The 18,299-nt window shown below is 39.5% G+C and overlaps 1 long non-coding RNA gene and 1 pseudogene across 2 annotated transcripts in view; one reads left to right on the top strand and one right to left on the bottom strand.

Annotated features, from left to right (window-relative positions):
- LOC117661176 (uncharacterized) overlaps nucleotides 1–14,107 on the bottom strand; it is a 185,367-nt gene extending 171,260 nt beyond the window's left edge. The window contains exons 1-2 of one of the 2 annotated variants that reach the window (XR_009622202.2): nucleotides 12,473–14,107; nucleotides 10,221–10,293 (exon numbers count right to left, since the gene is read on the bottom strand). This is a non-coding gene — a long non-coding RNA (uncharacterized LOC117661176). The remainder of the gene's footprint in view (nucleotides 1–10,220; nucleotides 10,294–12,472) is intronic. The other variant, XR_015733201.1, reaches the window with a different exon arrangement.
- On the top strand, nucleotides 8,164–9,171 carry LOC148114720 (uncharacterized; annotated as a pseudogene).
- Nucleotides 14,108–18,299: the final 4,192 nt, after the last annotated feature.

Here is an 18,299-nt window from a genome sequence, read left to right as displayed (position 1 = left end):
TTGCTTGAAGTTTCAAACTAAATGATATTTTAATTGTAAATCAGTCATTGCAGCAGCATATTTAAAATATATGAACACTGGTCAGTCTGAGTCTGGGATATCTGAAGAGTTTTCTTTTAAATTGTTTTCATCCTTCTGTGTGTGGGGGGTGGGGTGGGGTTATTTAATAAATGTATATTTATTTAAGAGGGCCAGGCAAGTAAAACCTACACAAGTTAGAAGCTGGCACATTTAATCATGCATCCAGGCAGCTGGTTTAACATATTGTTCTAACAGTTTGTGAGGTGGCACCAATGTGGGCCAGCATAATTTTCTGTCTCCACAGCCAGAGTCTCTATTAGGCATCAGTAATTGTCCTAACAGTTTTCTGGGGTGAATTAATGCAGGGACTATGTAGTAGAATAAAGTACCAGAGGAGGGGGGGGCTTTCCCAAGGAACAAAGAGGTGGTTCAATGGGAAATCTGATAAATAGGAAGAGAGCCAGGACTCCCCTTTCATGCAGTATATCTAAAATGGTAGTTATGCAAATTTATGCTTTAATCTAAAAGACTCCTATCTATGGCAACAATAAAGAAACTACTCTGAAGTAACTCCTCATATTGTTCTTGGTTCCTTGCACCTGACAGGCTTCTTTGCCCACTGATATTCCCATTCCTACCTGCTAAGTAGGAAGAATAAGTGGTGGAGCAAGTTACACCATGTAGTGGTGACCAGGTTACAACAAAACTAATTTTAGATCTGTAGACTGCTCCAGGCTCTCTCCTGTTCCTATCCACTGCACTGCACCCCTGCAGCACCTGAACAACTTCATCACCATGGCAGCTAACCCCATGTACCAGGTATTGCAATGATTAAGAGCTGCAGGTTGCATTTATGGCGAGTAGGACTGACAGAAAGTCACCCAGCATGGATCTGATAGTAAAATCACTTCTACTCTTCCCACTTAGATTCCCCCTGCCAGCTGCTGACACTCTTCTAGTGGCACCACATGGACGATCTGTGAATATGACTTCATACTCTGCCGTTCCCATCTCCCATGGGAACAGCCAACAGAAACAGTCTTCCAGCTTCAGCCAGCACTGTTCTACCACATGGGCTGTCTATCAGATTTTTTTAGAAAAGAAAACCATCTTTCAAAGGGGAGAAAGATTTACAGATGGTAGTTGTTTTAAAGGATTTAGAGAGAAAAATATTTGAGAAAAGTCTCAAATTTTGAGACATTCCTTTGTTGAAATTATGTTGCCAAAGGAAGACTTTATCCAAATGTCTTTTTTGTACATTGTTTTTAAGCACCCTATATCCCCTTCACTTTAATCTCTTTTTCTATTATTGCAGCATAATCCTATTCATGTGAGAAATACTTCCAGATAAGTTGATATAATTTATATCCTTGCCTGAAGATTTTTCAATTACAAAAAAGCAATACTTAACCACCTTTTCAGCCAGGCATCCCAAACATAAGCATCAAGTTTCACTTACATGTTCTTTTTTCAGTTTGTAGTAAATCTGATTATCTGCAGGTTGTCAATCGACTGCTGCAAAGATTGAACTGGAGAGATTGAGCTATGCTGCTATTTAAAAAACAGAGACCAAATTATAGGCAGTGGCTTTACATTTCATTATTTTTAATGGCCTGATAATTGTAACTTGCATTTTTTTTTTGTATGCTGCTTAAACACTCTAAATAAATATGCATAAATAGACTCCCTTATTCCAGTCTAATTCTACTAACTAATAGTAGAATATTCACTAAATCAGTGGTGGGTTGCTACTGGTTCACTCCAGATCTTGCAAACTGGTAGTAACAGTGGCGGGAGGCTCTGCCCACCCACCCGGTTATCATCACGGATGCTCTGCGCACGCGCAGAAGCGCCACCCATGAGCAAAGTGAGCACGCACGTGCACTCCCATTGTGAACCAGTAGCAAAGGTAAGTGGAACCCACCCCTGCACTAAATGGGATATTTAATTTGCCCTCTCCTTTTTTGGAGAGTTTATACCCATTTTATAGTTATACTTCTGAGTCCAAGAGGTAGCAACCTCATGAGGAATGGCTGCTTGACACTGATTCTGCATTCATGTCATATAATCCATTTCTTTTCCCTTAGTTATTGTACCTTGATTCCAGTGATAATGACCATTTTCACTGAGAGGCATGAAAGTTTAGGCTGCATTAATTTCTCCCTGACAACATGTAGATATTGTCCCAGAATCCCCTCAGTGCAAGCCCTGGCAAGCTTTCAGCTACTGTACTGATTTTTCTAATTGCGGCTTCTTTCACCCCCAGGCTTCACTCGATCCCCAAGTCATATCCTGCTATCCATTCATGGTTTCCTAGGCAAGTGAATGGAGAGTTCTCTTCACTGAGTTGCCCTAGAGGAAAAAGATAAAATAAAATCTTGCTGTACTGAAAAACAACCAAAGCAAAGGGAAATCCTTTCCTCTAATTTATATGCAATAGGGGAGTAATTCCTCCATTCAATCTGAAACTCCTTTTCAGTACAATATCAGTCCCATACAATCCCTAAAATTTTCTCACCAGAGATTCATTCCAAAACAAGTTATCATTTTTAATTGTATTCACCTTGACTAGGAGGAAAATATTTCCCCTTTCAAACATATTGTACATATGTCTTTTTCTGTCTTTTCATTAGTCCATGTTCTGGGTCTCTATGCCCTTTTTTTCTTTTCTCTTTGCACTTAGACAAAGTACAGAGGGAGAACACAAGTATCCTCGCCCCACAGTATACACTGGGACATTTTCATAGCATTCAGTTTGTGACTAACCGAGTTCCTCACAACACATTAAAAAAACAAAACAATGGCAGTGCTGTGAAAGGGGTAGAGCAGCTCACAAAAGTACACAATGGCAGTTTAGTCTTGTGGCTCTGGAGATACAAAGGAGGCAAAGTATTAAACAGAAAGCAAACAGATTATACATTCAAGAGTAGCATTCAAGAGCCAAAACTATTTCTTTTCAAAGAGACATATTTAGGCTGGGGGCCATGTTAGAATCTCCATCTTTACCTGCATGCTAAAATGGAATGCCAAATGAGCATTAGATATGCAGAGTCCTTATTGTTAAAAAGTGGAAATAACCTGTGGTCAAGGTTACATGAATCTGCATTTAATCTTCTCAAGATTCTTCCTCATCAGACATGTGGAATTTTATTAACAGGGGTCCAGCATTTTTAATAAAGTGTGCTCTTAGATCCTCTTTGTATTGTGTAATGGCATATCTTTGGCTCTTTATCCAAATGAAGCATAAAGCATTTACAGCTGTATTCTCCATCACGCCAACCAGGGAATACATTCATTTGCAATAACACGGCATTCAATGGTGTAGAAAATAAGCTTTGAAAATTACCCTCTCTATGAAACTCTATCAGTCCATTGGAGAAGCCCATTTGGATTCAACTGACCATTCTCTTTGGTATGACAAAAATTAATGTAGCCAACCATCAGTGCAGAATTAGCAAAACAGAAACTGTGTCTCACTGCTATAGCCAGTTCAATGCACATTTATACAAAGAATGGTCTGGGTATAATCATCAGGAGTGCCACAAATCATCTTCACCATCATCTTCCTCCTCCTCGGCTTATTAATATTGAGATTTTTCCCAATATAGTTCTTCATTTGAGACTTAAGGAGCTTCTAGATTTGCAAAAGGGAAAAAATAAACTTTCCAGAAAATAAAAGACAATTCGAGTATTTTCACCTTGGTTTGCAACACCCTGCTGACTCTAAGCAGACAGAAGGGTAACATTTCCTTAGCATTGCAAGCCTGGCAGGTAAAACATTTAGACCAGCTAAGTATCTGATCTATATTTTCCTCAATTATATTTGCTCAGCATCTGTTGGACAAAATCACTTGAATTCATTCTCAATTGGTTGCCAGCCATATTTCAGGTCTTAGGGAGATGCCCAGGATAGATGTTTGCCCTGTTATCTGGGACCGGTTTGAACCTTGTTGGATTTGAGGAAATGGACAGGGTCCTTTGGGCTATAACCTTGATCACTTGCTCTTAGGCCCATTCCCCTCCTGGATAACTAAAGCTGCCTGGGAGTGTTGTGTGGGTGGATTCTGTAGTGGTGAATCCCTCCTTGAGTGAGAGGTTGCTGCTCTATTTCTTAAGGAACCATTGCCATACAATTTTTGTCCAGTATTGTATCCAACCTCCCCTTTCGTTTTATTGTACTGTGAGTTACACAGAGAATGTAGGTCAATATACATTCTCCCCTTACTAGAGAGATTGCCAGGGAGGACAAACGACTTTTATGTAAGCTTTCTCCTCCAAGACTCAAATCCGGCTACCATGCGTGCAGTGGCAAAATTCTGTGTCGCTGCAATGTCCACAAGAAAAAAATTGGTTACCAAATTATAATGTCAACTGGTGCCAATTTTTTTGAGATATCTATAACAATACATTTACTCACATACTTATTGGCTCTACACACATGTAAATTAGGTTTGAGATCATGTATTTTCATAACAGAGATGTTATTATTCACAATTAATGTTAGTATTATTTTTAATTTATTGTATGTCTATTGCTGGTCGATGATCGTAATAAAGTTTTATTCTATTCCAACCTCCCCTTTTGGATGAAAATGGTTGAGAAGATGACTGTACACCAACTTCAGAGGACCCTGTATGTTCCCATTCAGGCAGGATTCAGGCTTGGGAATGGGATGCAAGCAGCATGACCTCTGGAAGGGGTAGGATAGAATTTGTCCATTCATCCTTGCTCTCCTTGACTTCTTAATAGCCTTCCATGCCACCAATCATGGTATTCTTCTGGCCTGATTCTGGGGACTGAGGATGGATGATACTATATTGTGTTGGTTCTTCTCCTTTCTTGATACCAGTTGGTAGTAGAGAGAAGAGATTCCTTCTTTGTAGGGTTTCAAAGGGCTTGGTGCTTTTTACTCTCTTCTTCAACATTTATATGAAGCCACAGCCACTGAGATATTCCACTGCCATGGAGTGCAGACTCATCAGTATGCAAATGAAACCCAATTATATATTTCTGCCGCTGGATTAAGCAATGCTGTCAATGTCTATCCTAGTGCCTTGAGGCTGTGAGGGGCCACATGGCTGTGAGGGGCTTGAATGTTTCTGATTTGGGGGCTCTTTGGTTAAAGGGCTTTGCCAATTTTAGAAATGAATGGAGTTGTATTGCTCCAAACAGACCTCATGTGCAATCTGGAGGGTCCTCCTGAACTCATAAGTCCTGCTTGAAGACCAGGTGAAGGTCATGGCTTGGAGGCCTTTGTGTAGCTTTCTCTTGTGCAATAGTTGCACCCATTATGGCTCAGGAGGCTCTCTTTACAATCAGTCATGCTCGGATCTGCTCCTGATCAGAGCATAACAGAGCAAGATCTAAAATATGCCATTCTAGAGAACTGTACCACCACATTTTGTACCAGGTGAAGCTTCCAAATACTCTTCAAGAGCAGCCCCAGGTAGAAGCATTGCTCTAGTCTATCCTCCTGTGTGGTGGCACAGTCCTCTAGAATGGCATATTTTAGATCTTTGCTCTGTGAGCTGCATTGGTTGCCAGTTTGCTTCTAAGTTCAATTCCATGTGTTGGTTTTGACCTTTAAAGCCCTTCAAGGCATGAGGCTGGGTTATTTGAGGAACAGCCTCCACCCAATTATATCTGCCCATCCCACTGTTAGGGTTCCAAGTAACACCCCAAATGAAAGAAGACTCCGAGGCTTGAAGTTCCTCAAAGTTCCATTTTATTCGAGATGTCATTGGCACATCTGGGGAAACCCGAATCTGAAAGCTTCCAGGTTTTCCCCATCCAAAGGAAAGTCCAAGTCCCTATCCAGCACCCACATGTCCATCACCTGTTCCAATCAAAGCACTGTCCCATCTGAAGATGTCTCCCAGTCCACCCCTCTAGGTACAGGGCAAGATGTCCTTGACTCTCTGAGAAAGGAATGTTATTTTGACTACATATCTCCCCTGCTCCATACAATCCCCCCTCCCAGTTTCCCACAGTACTAAATGTGGCAGGCCTGAAGCCCAATGCAAAAGATGGCTTCCAGGCCTGACACCCACTACGTCTGGAAAAAGAGGTATCCTATGGGATGGGTCCCATCTGCAAAGGAATTACAACTGGCATTACTTTTTCTGCTGTGATTCCTGGCTTCTGGGCTGTGAAACATCATCTCCCCCTGAGGGGAGACTGAGCTTGTCTCCAGAAGTCTCTTAAAACATGGTTGTGTCATCAGGCTTGGAAAACAAAAGGAAATAGTGAGATGTCTGTATTGCCTATCATGATAGCTCTTTCTGTGTCTCAGTGATTGGTAATTTTGACTGGTGTTTTCAATTGTAGAATGTTTTTTTAATTCTTGGTTTTTGTGATGTATTTTTATTGGATGCTGCCCAGAGTCAGGTTGTTTGAGATGCATGACTGTATAAATTAGATAGATAGATAGATAGATAGATAGATAGATAGATAGATAGATAGATAGATAGATAGATAGATAGATAGATAATACTGATACTGCTAGTTTTGCAATTGCTCCATATTCTCCCAAATTTAATTTCCCTGATATGTTTTTTTTACAATATAGTGCACAGTTTGTCCTTGTAGTCATAAGCATGTATCTTAAATAACTATTGTATTTTTATTAATACATTCTGGAATAATACCTAGTTAAAAATATGGCAACATTTTGAATTTGATTCCTAATATTCTCTGAATGGGGCTGAGTACTGGATCTCATTTGGGTGTTTTTACATACCCACCGCATGTGAAAGGAAATGTTTCCAACATTTATTACTGCATGATTTGTCTATTTAGGCAATTATTGATGGAACTAAGATACATGTATTGGGATAGGTTCTTCGAAGCGTTGCATTCAATTTATCTCAGATGTTTTTGTTTGTTCAATCTCTGTATCACATCTAAGTAGAAATTTATACATACATAGCCTAATAGTTGGTCTTAATTCTATATAACGATTTCAAATTTGGTCATTTTTTTTAATGTCCCTCTCTTGTTTTCAAGATCATTATTCTTTCAGCAATTTGTAGGTACATTCCAGCTTTGCTTAGTATTTCTTGTCATGTCTTTAATTATTCATGAGTTCTGAGCAGAGTAGGTTTGCCTGCAGGTAGTCCTTGGCTTATGTCCAGAATTTCCAGTGCTAAACAAGACAGTTATTAAGTGAGTTGCACCTGATTTTATGACTTTTTCCCTATAACTGTTAAATGAATCACTGCCATTGTTAAGTGAATTATGTGAGTGTTGAGCAAATATGACTTCCCCCACTGACTTTGCTTGTTAAAAGCCAGCTGGGAAGGTCATAAATGATGATCACATGACTCTGGGACATCAGAACTGTCGAAAACAACTTGTTCCCAATTTGTCCTAATTTGAATCACATGACCATGGGAATGCTGCAATGGTCCTAAGTATAAGGACTGGTTGTAAGTCACTTTTTTTCAGTGCCATTGTAACTTTGAATGGTCCCTGAATGAATAGTTGTAAGGTTCAATGTTATAGATATAATCTCAGTGTAGTGGTGAAAGTGCTGGCCTAGAAACCAGGAGACTGTGAGTTCTAGTCCTGCTTTAGGCATGAAAGCCAGTCACTCTCTTTCTTAGGTTAATCCACCTCACAGGGGTTGTTATGGGGAAAATAGGAGGCAGGAATATTAGGTACGTTCACTCCCTTGAGTTGACCAGCTATATAAATATGTAAATCATCATCATCATCATCATCATCATCATCATCATCATCATCATCCAGTCACTGACCAATACAGTTCGAATTTTCAGCACTGACATTAGCATGGAGTTTGGCCTGGACAAATGCACCACAGTGGCACTGAAGAATGGGAAGATCGTAGAAAGTGATGGAATTGAAATGCCCAATGGACAAACCATCGAGTGCAACCAACCTGTAGCCTACAAATACCTGGGCATACTGCAGTTGGACAATATCAAGCACAGGCAAGTGAAAAATGTGGTCAGCAAAGAATACACGCAAAGGGTCAGGAAATTTCTAAAAAGCAAACTGAATGGCGGTGACACTATCAAGGCTATAAATACCTGGGCCATACCCATCATCAGATATACTGCTGGGATCGTAAACTGGACACAGGCAGAGTTGGACAGCCTGGATAAGAAAACAAGAAAACTGATGACCATACACTATGCGCTGCACCCACGTAGTGATGTTGACAGGCTATATTTGCCCAGAAAAGCAGGTGGCAGAGGACTTCTGCAAGTGAAGCAGACAGTCGAAGAAGAGAAGCATGCTCTGGCAGATTATGTGAAAGACAGTGTTGAACCAGCTCTGCTGGAGATCAACAAGAGGAAGCTGCTTAAAGTGCAGCAAACCAAGACTCAATATAGGAAAACAGTGATGCAAACTCGGGCTGACAGCTGGTGTAACAAAGCACTGCATGGAGAGTTCCTTGAGAAGATCCAGGGAAAAGTAGATAAGGAAAAGACCTGGTTATGGCTGACCAACGGAACACTAAAGAAAGAGACAGAAGGCTTGATTCTTGCAGCTCAGGAACAAGCCATCAGAACGAATGTAATCAAAGCCAGAATAGAAAAATCTGCTGATGACCCTAAATGCAGACTCTGCAGAGAAGCGGATGAAACCATTGATCATACACTGAGCAGTTGCAAGACAATAGCTCAGACTGATTACAAACAACATCATAACACAGTCGCTCAGATGGTCCACTGGAACTTGTGTCACAACTATCATCTGCCTGTAGCAAAGAACTGGTGGGATCATAAACCTGAAAAAGTGGTCGAAAATGAGCATGCAAAACTACTGTGGGACTTCCAAATACAGACTGACAAGGTTTTGGAACACAATACCCCGGATATCACGATTGTGGAGAAGGAAAAAGTGTGGATCGTCAACATTGCCATATCTGGTGATAGCAGAATTGATGAGAAACAACTTGAAAAAGTCACCAGATAGCAGGACTTGAGAATCGAACTGCAGAGACTCTGGCATAAACCAGTGCAGGTGGTTCCAGTGGTATTCGGCACACTGGGTGCTGTGGCTAAAGACTTAGGCAAGCACTTAAAAACAATTGGCGCTGACAAGATCCCCATTGGTCAGCTGCAGAAGGCCACCTTACTGGAATCTGCTCGCACAATCCACCGATATATCATGCAGTCCTAAACGCTTGGGAAGTGTTCGACTAGTGATTTGGGATACGAAATCCAGCATGGTCATCTTGTTTGCTATGTATACTGTCGTCATCATCATCATCATCATCATCATCATCATCATCATCATCATAGCAACAACATTCAGCCCTTACCATAGATTACAAACTATCCACTGCCTTTCTGCCAGCCATTTGAATATCTTTATATTTCTCCATTCAATTTGTTTACTTTTTTTAATAATCTGCAAACATTCATTCCATTGTTTTTATCAAACACAATTACCTTTGACTTCAATATTGAATTTTCAAAACTAGATTCCTCACTGCATCATTCAGTCTATTCAGCATTCATTGAAAACTTGCACTCAAAAGTTCACACACCTGAAGACTTCTAATGGCACCATGAGAATTTCTTAAATGATGAAAGGGGCAGACATCACACATCCTGCTCTGCTTCAAACTATTAGCTAAACATTCCCTTCATTTTCACATATGCTTTTCCCATTCACCACGCTGAATGCTTTCAGCAATTAATTTGCAAATTGTCCTCATTTAATGACCAGTTGCTTAGCAACTGTTCATTTATTATGCCCTCCCCCCCAAAGGCTCATACAAGCTGATTTTGAAGTTCCAATGGCTACAAACACATGTTTGTGATCTCGTTTTGGGCATTTGGCAACCAGCTTATTGGCTTTTTCTATGGTTCCAAAATCATGTGACCATGATTTGCAATGTTTTTTGGGCAGTTTCTGGCTTTCACTTCCAGTTTCAAGCAAAAAATTCCCATTACGTGCAATGGATTGCTTAATGACCATGGTATTTGCTTGATGACCAGAGTATTTGCTTAGCAACCATGACATTCGGTTAACCACCACTGCAATAGGATTTTTAACAACCCTAACAATTTAGGACCATAATTCTCAGCTACCTGTACTTTTCTGATATTTTTATTTATCAAATCATAACAACTCCCAAAAATCAATCTCTCTTGCCAATTCATATAGGTAAAACTATTATAGTTTCCACCTGTAGTTTTTTTTATGAACCTTATAGGCCTTACCTTATAGACCAGGGGTGTCAAACTGGCAGCCCACAGGCCAGATGCATCATGCGCAGCCGAACCCACCTCAGTTCTGCAAAGGCAAAAAATGTTACGATACTTCACGATATGTCACGTGACATGATCGAGTTTGACATCTGTGTTATAGACATTTCTTTTACTTTTTCCTCAAACACTGGCAATTAGCATAGAAGCAATGATCTATATATTCTTAACTAAAAATTGGAATGATTTGTAAATTTTATCTAGTAGAGATCATTCTCTTTTTATTCCAAAAGAAGAAAGGAATATTTTTCAGACACATTTCACAAGAAATATTCACAGAAAGATATGCAGTTATGTATAAATAAATTATCTCTAACCATGTTTTACTGAGACTTTCTTCACTGTAAAACTAGAAATGACCTCCATGGGTTGTTGTTTTTTAATGTGCCTCATTACACAACAGAGTAAGATACATAAGGAGGTCTTATTCTTCTGTACAAATCAAAAGGCTTACTTGAAATGTCCTTTACTTTCTATCAAAGATGGCAGAATTCCAAAATGCTGATTGGATTATATACCTGACTGAAAATTGCTTCTATTTTGTAAAATTTATTTAGAAAGTTATATGTAAGCACAAGTAGTCCTTGACTTATGATCATTTGTTCATTCAAAATTATGACAGTGCTGAAATAATGGACTCATGATACATGCCCAAAATTATAGCTATTGCAGCATCCCACCTCGCAGTCTGTGATCAAAATTTGGTTGCTTGGCAACCAACCTACACTTACAACTACAGGGGTGCTGCAACTCCCTTCATCTATCTCCCCCTCTCTCAATCTATGCCCTTTTGGCCACTCTGCATAGCAGCATCTCACACACACGCACCCGCAGTACCCCTGCATTTCTTAACTGTGACTATCTCCACTTAACAATCCATGATTCTCACTTAACAACCGCAATTGGGAGTGCCAGGATTGTGGTTGCTAAGTGATGGAGTCATGTTATGACCCCTTTGCTTAGCAATGAAAATTCCTGTCCAAATTTTGTGTACAAGTCAAGGACTACCTGTAGTTCCTAATCTTTTCTAAAAGTAAACTAAGATTTTTTTTTTTGCAGGTGCCACAATGCGAAATAAATATTTTAGAAAAAAAATCCATGCAGTATTTGTGAACTAAACACTGATTCCCTTGTATTTGGGGGCCTGTAATTCCCACCAGCAGCACTGGTTTCTGGGATTATTATTCCTAATTATTATAGAGCTCATTTTTCTTTTCACTTGTTCCTCCCTGCTATCTTTACCATTATGTCAAACTGATAATTCATTAGAGAGTATTTTGCAGAGAGAAACACAAATGCTTATACTTTTCATAGTAGATATCCTGGTTTAAGTGCACAGGCACATTCATTGTATGCTTGAGATGAGCTTCACCCAGGAAATTAATAGAATAGAAATATGCACTACTTCTAACTAGCACGTGTTGAGCAATGGATTTCAACAGGAATGCATGGATATACCTTGCCATAAATACCTTCAAGTATGATCTACAAGTATCATTTCCCTCCACAGTAATGAGAATACATACAGCCTGGGCAAGGGGGCAGGGTTCTCTAGACCTCCTAAGCATGCCCTAATTTCCATAATGTTTGGCTGAGATGTTTTGGCTCATGAGAACCTTTAATTAAAAGTATTTATTTCATTCTCATAATACACAGCAAATTTTGGAATTACTAAACAGATGATTGCTGTCCTAACCACTATGGTACATACTGTATATTCACATTAATATATCTGTAACATTAAAATTACTCCTAAGGTATTGTTTTTTAGAGTACTGTAAGCCACCCAGAAAGCTTTCAAGAAAAAGGGGTCACAAATTCACTAATGTAAAGGATGCTATATGCATTGCTTTTAATAAAGTTTTCCTGCCAGTTGGTCTCTTGCTATTAATTAACAGATTGCTGCAGTTATGTTTGGATGATACTAAGGTTTATTGGGTAGAAATTTATTTTGAGCTTAGAAAATAGGCTATAAAATTGGAAATATGTTTTTCAGCTTAAAGCTAATTGCCTCAAGGATCCCTTAGGGATCCACTGAGAGGCTGTTTTTTTTTTCTTTCTTTCTTCCATTCCTTAATGAAACACCCAAACTTTATAAAGCAGCTACACTATAATTATGGGCAGCTAATTTGGGACATTCCGTGTTTATAGATTTGCACCATACAATTACAAAATGTCATATATAACAACTAGGAGTAATTGATTACCTAGAAAACATGATGACATAGGAGAGGATCTGAACATAGAGGCTTTGTGTTCTGTCCCCGTCCCACACGCACACACACCAACAGACGTCCAAGAGTTAAAAACCAAACCAGCCGACAAAATCCTTTTCCTTATGATAACGGAACTTGGCAACAACCTAGTGGCTGCCTGCCAAGAGTTTATTACTCACAAAGAGATAACGTCTCTCCGCTTCTGGTACATCAAAATAAAATGTTCAATAATTACAGAGTAAATCAAGTCCAAATATAATCCAGCAAACTCTATAGCAAAAGTCCAGCAATGCAGAATGGCGTGGAAGCTTTCAGCTTTGTTCGTCACAAGGCTTGACGCTCCCTTTTATACCCTGTGGGGTGTGGTCCAGTGACTCAGCCTAATCTCTGGCATGCCTCCTCTTCTGTTGCGCGCTTATCTCTGTGACGCTGGCGTGGATCCAGCCAAGACTCATTACTCTCATCACTGTCCACCTGTGGCTGCGTGGACGTGCTTGGCCCCGGCCCTATCTCTTGCCCTTCGGTGGACATTGAAGGCATTGCCAAAGAGGAGGGTCCTGGAGAGGGAGGCCTTGCCAACTCCTCTCCTTCACTCTCGGAGTCCTCTTCTGCCAATGACACAGGCTCAGGTAATGGAGCCACAACACTTTGTTTCTGGGTCTCTGGATCTCCTAGTCCTGATTTTTTTCTGGTTGCATCAACAAAAGCTTTTTATTGCAGGAATTACCTTGGATGTATCCATTAAAGCATGTAGATTTCCATAGCATCAATTTGCCAGTAGCTATATGGGGAAAGCCCCCAGGAAATCATTATTCTAAAGACTTAGAGCCCAGATACCCGTAGCAAAACACGTGGAAATCATGGCTCCTTAGTTCCTAATAGTGTGCCAAATTAAAACTTTTGACAATCATCTGAGAGCTAGAATGAATGACAGGTGCAGATTTATTTCAGTACTATTTCATCATTAATATAGAAAAACTTGTTAACTGTTATGCCAACTATAAATGATTCTGACATGGGTGAGTATCAGAAGCATTTGACGAAAAGGTTATATCTGGCTGTTATGCATGACTGCATTTTGCTTCTTAAGTGACATAATCAGTAGAATAAACTGGAAAATTATCTTGTTATATAGAGAGACATGAAGTGGGATGAAACAAATGTTGAAATAGAAGAACTAATGGCACACATTTTCCTAAGTTTTTTTGGGAGGAAGGTTATACCAGACTACTTTGCCTTAAATATTATTTGTTGCTACCTGTTACAGTATCCAAATCCTAACATTATTATTTCAGGTTCATTACTGTATTTAAGACAAGATAGGAGTGACAAGATAAGATAAGGTATCTCCACAACACCACTATTTTCGCTCCTCAAGGTCTCAAAAGCATTCTGAACATGGGCCACTATCATCCTTGCTTCTGGCTTTCTCAAAACCCTGAAAACAAGGAGCCAAGAAAAAAACTAATCAGCATTGGTCCTGAGCTCTCCAAAACCCTGAGGTAAATAAGAGATTTTTTTTTCTCTTCTCACTGTCAGTTATGTCTCAAAATGTCACACTGTGGTATTACTCTGAGGGCCATTTTGAAGAGACTTTCTGGAAGTGGGATGGGTTTTTGCTATCCCTAAATTGCCCCTGAGAATGATGATTTCAAGGTGTTTGGGGTATGTGCATGCAATAAGGAATACAACAGGCAGTCTCTACAAAGTATCTTTCTGTTGTTTTCTGCCAAATTCAAGGTAGCAGAAACTATAGCATTTCAATTCTGTCTTCTCTCCCACACCCCTAGTAAATCTTTCAGCAATTACATCTGAAAAATAACCCTGGCAAGAGAGGCATTTTCACTTTGTATTAGAATAACAGTGCAGGATGCAATCTTATTATTTATCTGCTGCCTATATTCGTTCTTAACTGATATTACCAGGATCCAGGTAGAGGAAGAGGGCTCCTGAAAACATAGAAATCAGACATAAAATCCTCTTCTTTTAAGTGCTGGTTGTAAAAAATACTCTCTAATAGTGACATCTTAATTAGTACCTCTCCTTGAACTTTGTATCTCTGTTCAAGGAGAATACAGAGCTGTGAATCCCACAGATACATGGGAAGGTTAAGATGACTTATATCCCTTTAACCTCCTCTGGATTTTGCCCAGCATTGCCCAAATTCAAGGTTTAAAAATGGAAAAGATTGCACTGAACACCTCAGCAACTTTTTTCTTTTTATGATTGCAAGGTACCTGCTCTTAGCAATTTGGTTTTTCATTTGTTTGCTAGGTTGTCAGAAAAGATTCACATTGCACATCATCAGAGAAAGAATCATGTTTTGTGTTAAAACTACAGAAATGTATTGTTCCGGACATCTTTTTTTCATGTTTTCAAGCTAAAGCACAAAGCACCTGGGGTGAGGGAGAGAAAATTCATGTGCTCTTGTGCTCCGCGCTTGGTTGGCTATAAATGGTACATCTCTTCTGCCAAATGCTTGGTGGTTGTGGGGCTTTTGGGAGGGAAGGGTCTATTCTTTAACTTTGCAATAGCCTCTGCTAAAACTGATTTAAAAGGAAACAGCAAAGACCCAAAGACAAAGTATGTGGGGTCTCTGATGGGCTAAAACTTTACCAATTTAAATGCTTGTGCAATATGCTTGACATTTTTAAGGCAGTCTTTTCAAATTCAAACTTCTGTATGCTTGCTTTGCACAGGCAATTGAACCTTTTCTTTCAAGTTAAATTGTCTCATGCTCTCCACAAGAAGTTCATTTTCAAGGTATGTCAAGCAACTCTGTGCTTTTCCCCAATTTCATCAAGTGCAATGCAAACTTTTTTTTTCTACTAAGGCCCTTGACATTGGCTTCATCTTCTCTTCAGTTCATGAATGAAACAGGACACATCATCCTTAGCTATACTTGCATTATAGTAGTGTTTTCTCCCTTAAACTGATAGTATCCAATGGCAGTTGGAAGATTTATAAAATCTTATTTATAAATAATATTTATAAAATCTTCATCACCCTGTACTTTGGAGGCAAAATCAAGTGACCTTAGTACCTGGTGTCAGAATGGAATTTAGGGGACATTTCAGCACCCTGTCTTTTCTACTTTCCAGTCTGCTTCATCTGATACTACTATTCTGCCATTGTTGCAGTAATAATCCAGAGATGGGGGCAGTATTGTGCTGATGATCCATTGTGTTCATGCAAGAATGTCAGAGCTGTATATTTTTAGGACAGAAGCGTCTTTTGATTCCCTCAGGCAAACGTATTCTAGCTGCGAGCAAACAGTTCCCTGCCTTAACTCTGTTGAGTACAAAATCTATAGATGCCTCCAGTTTATATCCACCCCGTTCAGGGAGAAACCATCAATAGCAAATGGAAACTGAAACACTTGCCAAAATTGCATTAGACGGCTGTACTGGCAAACTGTACATAGGCGGTCTTTATGGCAAGACTGAAGTAGTACAATGAAGTTATGATGAGACCAGTCCTTTCCCAGATGCCTTGCAAACATAACATGAGTAATTGAGAAAGTGATATTTTTTACCTATATGAAGAAAGGGAAGTAGAGGAGAGAAATCTTAAATAAAAATAATGCTAATGAATCCATTCTCTTCCTGGCTCTGAAGGCTGTGGAGACAGGATAAAGACAGGATAAAGATTTCAGATTGCTTTATATGGGTGGGCAGCACTTCAACTCAGCATGAAGGAAAGACCCAACATCAGTGCCAATAGTCCCCATGTTGTGTCATAAGAGATTTCTGTCTCAAGACCCATTCAGCTAGTATATTAGAAAAAGTTGGGTTGGGTAGGTTTCTCTTTAATGATTTGATCTAGAGCATTCACAACTTCTTTCTCTCATGTATTAATCCAATGAAGACAATTTATTCCATTCCATGTCTATTGCCCGGGGTCACCATGTGTGAGTTGGGCAGCCACATAAATTTGTTTAATAAATTAATACATTTCACAAGTTAATGCAAATTTAGCAAGCTCATATGTTTCCAGACACATCTATGTTTGAATTATTCTTTTGTGATGCAACTTGATTTTCTAAGAAGCTATAAAAATATTCACAGAATATATATAGCAAAATTGCATTAAGAAAAATAGCTTGCAGATATGTGCATATGCTGTAGAAGTAATAGAAGAAGTACAATGAAAGTCTGACAAAATTTCACACAGACTACTGTACTTCAAAACTAATAAATGGCAAACTGATGCAAAATGGATTAGGATGAACTTGAAGATGGAAGAATGAAAAGTTAAATAGAAGTTAGACAACAGGTTGTCTCTATCTTTCCATCTTTATAACTTTGCTCAATGAATTAGCCATTTAGGATAACAAAGCTGCCTTATTTCAGTTCAGAAAAGGTACCCCCTCTGGTTCAATATTATTGGCATCAGTTTTCAGGTTCCAGAAAATCAGTAAAGCCATAAAACACAGTTGGCAAAGTGATGACACCAAGAACGCAATGCTTACTGTAGTGAGCATCATTGGTTCCATTCTCAATTAACTTTGTTATGGCTATCAAGTAGTTATTTCTTGTTATCTACATAGCATGATTATGCTATCAACTAGCTAGAATGAACTAAAGGTAAAGAAATTGACACTACCTTCTACGGTAAGTACCAGCTGAAAAGGCTGTGGGATACTTTGCTTTCAATAACTGGAAACAAAAAACAAAACTAAAAGTTTGGGGGATGATTAGAACAGGTCAATGTTTTTCCCCAAGTTATCCATTGTTTGTCAAACATGCTGCATAGCAAAAAGTTGCCACAGCAGCAACGTTAATCCAGTTTTAACAAGACCTCACCCCAAAGTATCAATTGAATATCAATAGTCCAGGGTCATGTTTTGGAATATTGAAACCAGAGGTGGGTTTCAGCCAGTTCTGACCAGTTCTTGTGAACCAGTAGTGGAAATTTTGAGTAGTTCAGAGAAACGGTAAATACCACCTCTGCCTGGCCCCGCCCCCAATCTATTCACTGCCTCCCAGTCTCCCAGATGATCGGCTAGAAGGAAAAAATCAGGGCTCGCTTCTCAGCCAGGAGATTGCTTGGCAAAGAAGAAGAAGAAGGGGGGGGGGACAAGATGCCGTCACTTTAAATTGATAAGCCAAGAAGCAGCTGCTGGAAGGAGGTTTTTACTTGCAGAAGCGAAGTGACATTCAGCAGTTTGTTTCTGGGTCAGCTGAACAACAAACTGGATAAGAGGAGGGATTCTTATATGGTTCTATGTTTTTGAAGTTTTGGGGTTTGTGCAACATGGGCTTTGTGTTTCTAAAAAAGTTTGGACAATTTCCATTGTGAAATATCCTGTCTTGAATGAGTTTTCTGCCTGCTTGTAAATGGAGCCGAACTTCCGGCTTCCACTTTCTATTATCTCTAAGCACCGGTAGCTGCTTTCTTCTTACAAAGTTTACTTTATGCAGCTGGCAGGAATGTGGAATGAGCCTCAGGCAGGTTCCTTTGTTAGCAGCTTGATTTTTCCTTGCTTTTCTGGGAGCCTTTTCTTATGAGTAATCTTTTATTTGGGGAAATGAAGAGGGGAGAGTTTGATTCCTTCCCAGAGCAGGTTAGTGAGGTGGGGAGGGAATGGGGATTTTGCAGTATCCTTCCCCTGTCACGCCCACCAAGCCACACTCACCAAGCCATGCCACGCCCACCAAGCCACACCCACAGAACTGGTAGTAAAAAAATTTGAAACTCACCACTGATTGAAACACCTTTTGACAAATGGGCATTGCCATGTGTATGTATCCTTATTTTGGAGGTGGGATGTTCCTTCATGTCTGTAACAAAGACAGCCTATAACTATAAGAAATGT

This window comes from Pantherophis guttatus, chromosome 3 (assembly GCF_059756535.1).
Source record: "Pantherophis guttatus breed Tessera chromosome 3, ASM5975653v1, whole genome shotgun sequence".
Lineage (NCBI taxonomy): Eukaryota > Metazoa > Chordata > Lepidosauria > Squamata > Colubridae > Pantherophis > Pantherophis guttatus.
Note: the sequence above shows the minus strand (reverse complement) of the source record. Positions and strands in the feature narration are given on the sequence as shown.